Below are 11,239 nucleotides of genomic sequence, written 5' to 3'. Positions count from 1 at the left end.
AAGATCACGCATACATAATTTCGAAGAGTATTGTGTGACTCAGGAGCTAGTGTAAGTTTAATTCACTTATCTTTATTCAAAATTTTAATAATTATGAGTCAAAGCCAATTACCTCAACTTTTTCTTTAATGAAACAATCAAAAGTAAGATTGATAGGAACATAGAAAGATGTGCCCTTCAAAATTGAGAATTTGATAACGCCGATAAACTTTGGATTGTAGATATAATAGAAGATTTCATACCTCATTATTGTTAGAAATGCAATTCCTAACTACGTTGAGTGCCAGTTCAATAGTTAATACACAAAATGATCTTCAAATTTGCATACCCCTCCCCCAAATAAAATAAAGTATATCAACACACAAAATTGTAAACATCACAAACACGTTCAAACAACTACCGACTCAACTTATAAACCAAACAAATCAAATTATATATACCATTAAAATTCAACTTATTTAATCAAAAAAATTATTTTACTCAAAGTCACAAACCAATTTTAACTAATTAATATTTGATAAAGTCTCAAATAATATTCAAATTAACTCTGTATAATATGATCATTACAAGCTACTAAGTTAAAAACTTAAACATAAATATCCACTCATATCAATAAAAAAAATGTTACAAAATTAATAAGAAGTAATATAATAGAAGAGTTGTGATGAAGAAGAAAAAGAGAAATAATATTGTATTTTTTTTGCTTTCGCACCGGTTCCGACCTACATAGTAGATCGACTAATCCGGTCCGTGCTACGGAGGCATGTGCACTGGCTAAGCGTTATTTCTGCCAGGAATCGAACTCGGTATTCCCCGAATATCGTCCTTTGCAAAGACTCGTTTGCCACTCAAGCCCAAACACTTGGTTAATAATATTGTATTTTTCTCATTATCAATGTTGATATCAAATACAATATGAGTATTATTTATAAAACATATGCACTAATGGAAAATCAATATGAAATCTTCTGATTAATGGACACCCATAATCATCTCATTTATAACACTCTCCCTTTGATGTCCATAAAGAATATGCCTCATTATAACCTTACTAAAAAAAATTAAGTGGAAAAAATTCTAGTGAAGGAAAAAGAGTACATACTTCTTCATGAGGGAACTACCTCGTTACTAATCAATATAAATTATTAAAAATAAGAAAAGAAATTACAGGGAGACAATCATCCATTATTCGTAATTGTCTCCCTTGGATGTTTGTTTAGAATATGCCTCCTTAAAACCTTATTAGAAAAAAAACCTAGTGGAAAAAATCTAGTGAAGAAAAAAGAGTATAATATCCTTTTAAGATAAATTCATTTTCCCCTTAGCTGAACGATCATTTCTTCAATGATAAAGACAAATATTCCGCACTAGTTGGTTAAAAATTCTATTTGGGAATGACTTTGTGAAAATGTCTAGAATATTATCACTTAATTTGTGGATGTTGATGTTACCACTCTCCTGAAGATCATGAGTGGAAAAGAACTTTGAAAATAGTGTTTTGTTTGGTCTCCTTTAATATAACCATATTTCAATTGAGTGATGCATGCGGTATTATTTTTATATATGTATGTTGTATTTATTTTTCCGAAAGACAAATCATGAGTCTATTTTATGTGTTGAGTTAGGGATCTCAACCAAATGTATTCTCTACTTGCCTCACGTAGAGCTAAAAGTTCTGCAAGATAAGATGAAGTAGTTATGGTTCTTTACACAAATATCCATAAATATATATACCACCCTAAATAAACAAAATATCCTGTATAGAGGTAGATAATATACGAGATTTGTTCATATAGGAACATCTTAACATTTTTGCTATATACGAGATTTTCCCATATAGAAAGGTTTTAACATATTGTTTATATAAACTTCTTGGTGTATAAAATTTCCATTTTCTAAATGTTCATTTTGTAAGGACACTGTCTTTCCCAAGTCCTTTATCTCAAAGAATTTCTTTAAAAAATTTATAGCTTTTGGAAACTCTTCAGGAGTTCCAATAATAATTATATCATCCACATGAGTATCTATTATAGCAAATTCTTTTCAGATATTTTCATAAAAATACAAGGACAAATAAAGTTATTTATATATCCCTCTCTTAGAAAATATTCATTGAGACAATTATACCACATGCGTCCACGTGGTTTTAGCCCATAGAGAAAGTTGTTCAATTTGATGGAGTAGTTTTCTCGAGGTCCAAAACTACGTATCTTGGATATATTAAACCCTTTAGGGAGTTTTATGTAAATATCACTATTAAGTGAGTCATACAAATAAGTTGTTACAATATTTATCATGTTCAAATTAAGCCATTGATGTGCTATAATGATAATTAAATATCAAAAACTAAATTACATGCACTACAGGTGGTTATGTTTCATCAAAATAAATCTTAGGTCTTTGTGAAATATATTGAGCAACAAATCAAGCTTTCTATTTTACAATTTCACCATTCATATTTTGCTTTTTCACAAAAAATCATTTATATCCAATTTGGTTTCACACCTTGAGGTGTCCGAACTACATGTCCAAAAGCATTTTGCTTTTAAAGTGAGTTTAATTCTCTTCAATTGAATATTTTCATTTAGTCCAATTCTCACTTTGTCTACAATCGCTAATAGACTTTGATTCATGATCCTCATTTTCATTTATCACCTTTAGCACTATATCATATAAAAATACATTGTTAATGTCAGCTTTATTTTGGTTATCTTGATTTCAGTTCCATTGTATTTCATTCATGATATAATTTATCGAGATCTCTTTATTTCATATTTCAAGTACTCGATTAGTTCTTCTGGAACTGAAAAATAAATTATGTCAATCTGCTCTTAGAATTTTCATATTCTCACTCGGGTTATCTTTAACTTTAGTTTCTTTTCTTGGTAGATATGTATTAACATTGTAGCCGATTTTCCTACCACGCTTCAGGCCTGGCTACAACTCATTTGCAATATTAGATTGTTCAATAGGAGAATCCACTTTGAGTGGAGTATTAGCAGCTGATAATTTATTTTATAAACTTTGCAAATGAATTGTATTTTTAACTTCGAGGATCAAAATAATATAATAATATTTTATTTCATATTATTCTCTTGAACTTCCAGTTCACACTTTGAGCTACTTATTGTAACCCCCCATTTTCTGAAATTATTTTACTTGATTTAATTGTATTTTTGTGGTGTTTATTTAATTATTCATGGTGGATAATTAAATAAGTTGTGGAGTATGGGTGTGTAATCATGTGATAAGGTGTGGAGAGTAATTAGAGATTGTTAGAAAATTATTTAGAATTATTAAATAATAGCTTTTATGCGGTTTATTAATAAAATAGTAAGAAAAATAAAATAATTAGAGCTGTAGAGATCTTAGGGGCATGATGGTAATTGTATGAGGTTAAGTTGAAGGTAAAAGAGGTAAACCATAGTTGAGGGATATTTATAAAGGGAATAAGGAAAAGAGTGATTAGTTTATAGCATATGTGAAATTGAGAAGAAGAGGGGAGTTGTAACACCCTTCTAACCCATAAGGAATATTCGTAATATAATATGAATTAAATCAAAATACAATCACCAACAAGGGTGTCACATCGTCAGATAAACTTCACATTAACTATAGTCCTGCTCCGTAACACGGGCTCTTAACATTTATTAAAAACTATATCTCATCATCATCACAAAACAAAACAGATTATCTCGCAACGAAATTCACATTTTTAAAACATCTTTAATAATCTCCATAAAACATCAATTAAATCTCATGGTTCATGAGTTATAAGTCAAACATCAAAATCCTATGAATGGTAACTCATCAAATTGCAATCAAATCTAAAATAGTCAAATAGAACATAATAGTTCCAAAACATAACAACAACGATCCCGATGTTACGTATCAGAGCAAAACTCTCTTCAATCTAAACAAACGGTAAAAGGAAGCCATGAAGCTATCCTCTAACTTTGATGGACTACTCCTAGTTGCCAGCGCGTTACCCACGTGGAAACAACATTCAAACACAAAGGGTGCGTATTTCAAAAATATTATATAAGACATAAGGAATAGATATAGTAGTGGTATACCAATAACCAATCACACATATTGACACGACATATTTATCATATTTACGTACTTACCCACACCTGGACATCATCACCTATTCACAACATCATCTCATGATTCAATCACAATTACCACTTAAGTTATTCACATCTCAAATAACCAAGTATCATTAATTCACAACATATCACAACAATGCAATTCAACAACAATGGGCTCATGCATGTGGTACCAATTCATCACTGATGACTCAGTCATCGTTCTCCAAAGATCCCCACTATAGAATCGATTCCCGCTTGTAACCAGAGCACATCACAATATTATACTCAATCCGCACAATAGGATTAAGGGCCGTCACTGGACCAATGGTCCTACAACATCACTGGACTATCGTCCTACAAATATGATATGAATGCATGATGCTCAACTTCACAAAATCAACGACCACGACTAGTCAAAATAGCATCATCATTCATGTATTCATCAAGTTCATGTCATCATTCAAACATACAACATCACAAACATCTTGGCCAACTCAATGCACAATCATCAATTAATCATGTTATCAACCAACACAACAACATTCACCAAGATCAAGTACTAGAGCACAAGAATTCACAAAACTAAATTACATACAAAATGTCTCCAAAACCTACCCAAACGTGCACAGTAAATTTCAGAAAATTCTCAGAAATTATAATAAAATATAAGCTTCCATATTCTGAAATCATTTTTCAAAAATATTATTTTTCCATCCAAGAATCTGTGCTAAGCGCCCCCTGTACCGCGCTAAGCGCGATACCTACTATAATCAGTCTCTTTTTATTTTTTCAAAGCGCGCTAAGCGGGCTCTGCGATTTTGCCGAAAATTCATGTGCGACATGTATCATACCAGACCCAAACTTTTATCCAAAAACTGGTTTTAATCCTTATTTTCTTACGATTTAAGGTCTATTAACCTCGTTCTAACATGGATTAATTATCTTAAATACCAAATTACAAACATTCATCATATCTCCAATGATCTTCATCAAACCCTAAACCTCCAAATCCTCAACAATGGTAGATTTAAATCTAAATCATGTTATTAATCACCAATACAACAATCATCATCATCATCATCATCATCATCATCATCATCATACCACGTGTTAATCATACAATCAAACAAACTATCATAATAGATCATCAATTTCATCAAGAACAACACAAAACCCCAACATATAATTATCAACCCCTTAAATCAAACATAATACTCATGATAACCCCCTTACCTTAGATTATTTAGCCAAGCTGATTCACTTTTCAAATTCCTACGGTTGATCTTCTCCTTCTCCTCTTCTTGCCCTAGCTCTCTCTTTTTTCACATTTTCTCTAAAATTATATGTTGAATGAATGATTCTCCTATTTTTCTCTTTATACCTAGTTAGCCTTAGGACCCTTATTATGAACTTCCTAACTTGCCCTTATTAACTTACTTCACAATATCTCTTATTTTATTTAATTAAATAATAACAACACTAATTAGATTATTTTATTATTCCAATGAACACCTCAATTCTACTACTCCACACACATATCAACATAAGCATCACATGCCACATAATATCATCGATAAATCACCGTGACTCATATAATCACATCAAAATATCAAATAATCAATTAGATAATTAAATCAAAATATCAGGGTGTTACAGGAGTGCTAGGGCAAGAGGAGACTTGAGAAGAACATCCATCCTAGAGAAAGAAGAAGTCATTCTAGGAGAATTCTAAGGTAAAGGGGGGTAATGGTTCTCAATTATAATTGGTATAGGGGAAAGCTAGATATATAATTTTAGTTCTCTTTGATTGATATTGATTGTTATGAATATTGACGAAAGTGATGAAATAATTGATGATGTTGTTGGTTGTTGATAAGTTTCCTCCATTGTTGGGTTATGAGGGTTTGAGTCATAAATATGAAATTGAATATTGAATGATGTATGTATGATGTCAGGACCTCTAAATAAGTGTTGTATGCTGTTATAATTGTAGTTTTTTGAATTCTGAGACTAGGGCTCTTTACGGAATCGAAATCAGAGGCCTGGAAGACCTCCAACAATGAAAAATGCAAAATTCTGTGTTCAGGCCATCGCGTCCGCGCTTAGCCCTGGGGAGGGGGGGCTCAGCGCGGTAGTTTCTGTTTGTGTTATCCGGCCGAAGCTGTTTTGGCCATAAATTTTGATCTGTAAGTCCAAATGTTGCCCCATTCGAAGCGTTGGAAAGCTAATATAATTTGCCATCAAATGGAATTAGTTTCAAGGGTTGAATGTGTCGTGATAACGTTACTAATTTATGAGAATCGAGCGTACTTATTGATGTTATCTTGTGATGATATTTATGATGTTGAAATAACAATGTAAATGTTGTTGATATTATAATAAAATAATATGATTTCATATTTATCAATATACATATGTTGAGCGGCTGAAGTTGATGTTGTTATTGGTTGTAGTAATACTTATTGATTTTTGCATATGGTAAATAATGTTGTTGTATGATGAATTGATGAAGATGTTGTTGACCATGTTGTATGTTGATATTGTGATTATCTCTTAATGATGTTGCATGTCCAAATATATACATGCTATGTTAATGATGATTATGTTGTTGAGGACACACTTGACTAGTCGAGGTCGAACCTATGTGGGTTGTTGTTATTGCATGATGAGAGTCCATGCATCCATGATGTTAGAACTTAAGTTCTATTTATGATGTGGCCTCATTTCCTATGGTGATGCTTAGAGTGTGAGTAGCTAAAGTTCCTTGTCCGGGGATTTTAGTAAAATGTTAACTATGGTCTTGGTAGCAATTTTTAGTGTGCTCTGGTTCCAAGAGAGAATCGATCCTATGATGGGGATCATGAAGGAAAATGAACTAGGTGTTCATAATTGGTACCACATGCATTTGAGTCAGTGTCGCTGCATAAACATTCTACGTGACATTGCATATGTTGGATTAATGATATATGATGTGTGAACTATTTATGATGAATGAAGGTGTGAGTATATATTGTATTGATGCTGTTGATTTGTAGATTATATTTGTTGAAGTTTAATTTTCTATTATGTTGTTTATGATTGATTATTATTACTCGCTCCTTCTGTTTGAATGTTGCCTCTACGTGAGTAACGTGTAGATACTCAGGAGTAGACTATAAGGAAGTAAGTGGAAGCTAGCTTTTGGAGCTTGTTTTAGTTTATCATTTTAATTAGTAGGGATTCTACTTTGATTCATGTAATACTGAGTTGGGGTTGACGCTTGTCTTTTTGATTCCTTTTGTTGAGTATTTAGCAGTATTTACGATTAATTTCATGGTGATACTCTAAGATGTTGAATTGAGTGTTGATGACACTTATCTTTTATTGACGTTATGAATGTTAGAGTTAAGACTAAACCTTAGTTGTGGAAGTATTAATTGAATTTTTATAATGAATCTGTTGCGTTGTTGCTTTTCATAAGTACTTGACCCAAATCATATGTGTTGGATGCTATGTGACATCCCAAGTACAAATCAGACATATTAGAGTCCGTGTAGCATCCCAAGTATAAAATTTGTAGTTTAATTGTTCACTATGGTAATCCGTGTTACGGAGCAGGATAATTGTGATGTTTTATGAAGTGTGACACCCTTGTGGTTGTGATGACATGATTTATGAATTTTTATAAATTGATAGTCAGCCTACTGGGCTTCAAACAAGTATCCAATTTTGGATCAAGATAAAACCTCAAATACGCGATTCATATAAAATGCATTTTCTCAAAATTCTTTCAAAACTCATCTCAACATTCTATATCAAAGCAATTGAATTATACACAACACATCCAAAAGTTTACTTAGATGAGAAGTATTAGTTTATTAACCTAAAATAATTTGTAAGTTAAGGGGAAAATGAACATATATTAAATTGTTGGCTTGATGCAAATAAATCATATAATTAACATCAGACGTCTAATGAATGGATCTTCAAGTCCATATAATTTATGTGTTTCAAATATCTAACTTAGAATTGATGATCTTACAAGTATCAACCATATATATTTAACATTAGATGTCTAAAGAATGGATCTTAAAGTCCATTTTTATGAACATATACTACATGATGTTCAATATAAATTTTAATAATATATGAGATACTTATCAAGAAAGTTCTAGAAAAAAAAATCAAAAATCGAGATCTTAGTTTGAGAAAATAACTTCACAAATTTCTGGTTGTGGGTAGACAATAAACATTTGCATGATATTATAGTCGATGTAACAATTAGTGTCATAAAAACTCAATTTCTCAAAATTTTAATTTTCTTTAGAAACACACAAAATTTATTGGATTGAATAAACTTTTGGTTCTTTAATACTAGTTTTCGCATCATAAATGCATATACATCATCTTTTAGTTGAGAAAACAATTTCACAAACTTCTAGTTGTGAGTGGAGAATGACCATACGCATGATCTTTTAGTCGATGCAACAATTAATATGATAAAATGTCTAAATGATCTACATGATTGGTGTATTGATTCTAGGGATGGCAATTTGGTCCATACCCTATGAGTACCCGCAAAAATATCCATAATGGGTAGCATAAAAACCCGCAACATGGGTACGGGCACGGGCATAGATAATTACCCATTAAAATGCACGTTTATCAAATTTTATAAAATATATCACTACTAAACTATTACACAATTTAATAAAAATATTTATATCCCTATTAAACTATTATATATTTTAATAAAAATATTTATTTATTTCTTAATTCAATAATAACATCCATAGTTTTTTTTAATATTGTTAAAAAAAACTTAAATTATATGATATTTTGTAATTAATTAAATTAATTTCACTATAAATGCGGGTAAACGGGCACGTGTATGGGTATTGAGGTACCTATAATATACGGGTACAAGTATGAACATTGATGCCCACGCGGATTTGGGATCGGGTATGTTTTTTTTTTAAAACCGCGGGTATGGGAACGGGTACTATAGTACCCTGCCCATACCGTGTCCATTGCCATCCCTAGTTCATTCACAAATATCACCTTATATTATATATATATATATATATATATATATATATATATATATATATATATATATATATATATATATATATATATATATATATATATATATATATATATATATATATATATATATAACTTTTCAATATTTTCTTTAAGGAGCACACATTTTATTGTATCGAAGAAACTTATGGTTCTTCAATACTAGTTTTAAATCATAATACATCTGAGATGCCTTATCGTTTTTGCCAACAACACGCTTAAGTGTGATTTGTAAACTTCTGGTTTACAATAATACATATGATTCTATTCTTCTAATTTGTATCAATCCATACTAAATAATAAAATAATTTGTACAAAATATATTCATAAAAATTAATGCCATACAATTTAATCACAACATCGACATCTATATCAATATTTTCTAAATTTCGCTAATAATCACATAGTATATAAAACACATTACTATATTTTCTTATGCTTTATGTATATAGAATTTAGAAAACAAAAATTATTCAACAAATATAAATAATTTCACAAATTTTATGCAAGAAATATAACTTAATAAAAGAAGCAATATAATAAGAGTAAAGACGAAAGAGAAATAGTATTGTATTATTCTCATTATCAGTGTTGATTTCAAATACAATATCAGTCCCATTTATAGGACATTATGTAATAATGAAAAATTAATATGAAATCTTGTCATTGATGGACATCCATATTCATGTCATTTATTTATAACATAATAATCAATTCTTCCATTTAACCAATCATTATTGTTTGCAAAAAAAAAAAGAAGAGGTATAATAGAAAATGGAATAAAAATATTTTATAGGATTATGAAAAGTAAATGAATGTAAAATAAATAAAGTAAAAAAATTGTAGAATGAGGCATTCGATGAATTTAACTCGGGACCTCTCGCACCCTATGTGAAAATCATACCAGACCAAGTATCCATCTTAAAAGCGTTTGCATAAAATTAAAAAAAAGTAAAAATTTAGCATAAAATAAAATAAAAAATAGAATGGGGCATTCCGAGAATTGAACTCGGGACCTCTCGCACCCTAAGCGAGAATCATACCACTAGACCAAATGCCCATGTTATATGAATATTCGATTATCAAATCATGTGAATTCCATCTTAACTTTTTGTTATTATTATGTGTTATCCTCTTAGAAAAAACTTCAAAAGCCAAATTATCCTTCTATTAAATTGTATCCAATTTCAAAATATAGCTTGTATCATATATAAACTTCTTGAGTTCAGACACATGAAACACATTATACAAATTTAACATAAGTGTCAGTAGCGAAATCCTATACATTACTATAGCGATCTTCTCCAATATTTCATATTTTACAATGAATATATGTGTCAATTTATCTATCTTCATCACTTTAGTGACTTATATAGTAGGCGTGATTTTTAAGAAAACATGATCTCCTATTTCAAAAGATAGTTGGTTAGATCATTTGTCAGAATAACTGTTTTACATATCTCTGGTAACATGCATTTTCTCTTTATTTATTATCTAATCACCCATTTACTTAATGATCTTGGGTCATAAAAAAAAGATTCTCTACTGATTTGTACCAACAAAATTGAGTTATACACTTCCTTCTATACCAAACTTTTAACAACATCACTACAATAATGAAATGAAAATTGATGCTATACATGAACTCAACCAGAGGAATGTATTTAATTAGCTCCTGCATATCCGCAACAACGTACTAATCCAGCTCCACAATAGAATATACAAAGTCAATTGCCACAGAAGAATTTTAATCCCATCCCTATGACTTATACTGAACTATTTACTGCTTTAATTCAGAAGAACCTGATCCAGACTAGGTCACCTCCGCCTGTTCCGAAACATATTCCTTGGTGGTATAAAGCGGACACTATTTTTGTCTTTCACAAAAATGCCCCTGGTCATGGTTTAAAAGATTGTTGGCCGCTGAAGAGTGAAGTGCAAAGATTAGTATGTACCGGTATTTAGTCATTTCGTGATTTTGGTCCCAATGCGCAAAACAATTCCCTGCCTCTTCATGGAGCATCTGCTGTTAACATTGTGCAAGGTTGTCATGGCCAATATCGTATATATGATGCGCGGCA

The 11,239-nt window shown here is 30.7% G+C and overlaps 1 non-coding gene across 1 annotated transcript; it reads right to left on the bottom strand.

Moving 5' to 3' along the window:
• Positions 1 to 10,146: 10,146 nt before the first annotated feature.
• On the bottom strand, positions 10,147 to 10,218 carry TRNAP-AGG (transfer RNA proline (anticodon AGG)). The gene has a single exon. It is a non-coding gene; the product is annotated as a tRNA-Pro (tRNA).
• Between the last annotated feature and the right edge of the window lie 1,021 nt (positions 10,219 to 11,239).

The sequence above is a fragment of the Vicia villosa genome, linkage group LG1 (assembly GCF_029867415.1).
Source record: "Vicia villosa cultivar HV-30 ecotype Madison, WI linkage group LG1, Vvil1.0, whole genome shotgun sequence".
NCBI classification, from domain to species: domain Eukaryota; kingdom Viridiplantae; phylum Streptophyta; class Magnoliopsida; order Fabales; family Fabaceae; genus Vicia; species Vicia villosa.
The sequence above is the reverse complement of the archived record's forward strand: the minus strand, read 5'-3'. Positions and strand labels throughout refer to the sequence as shown.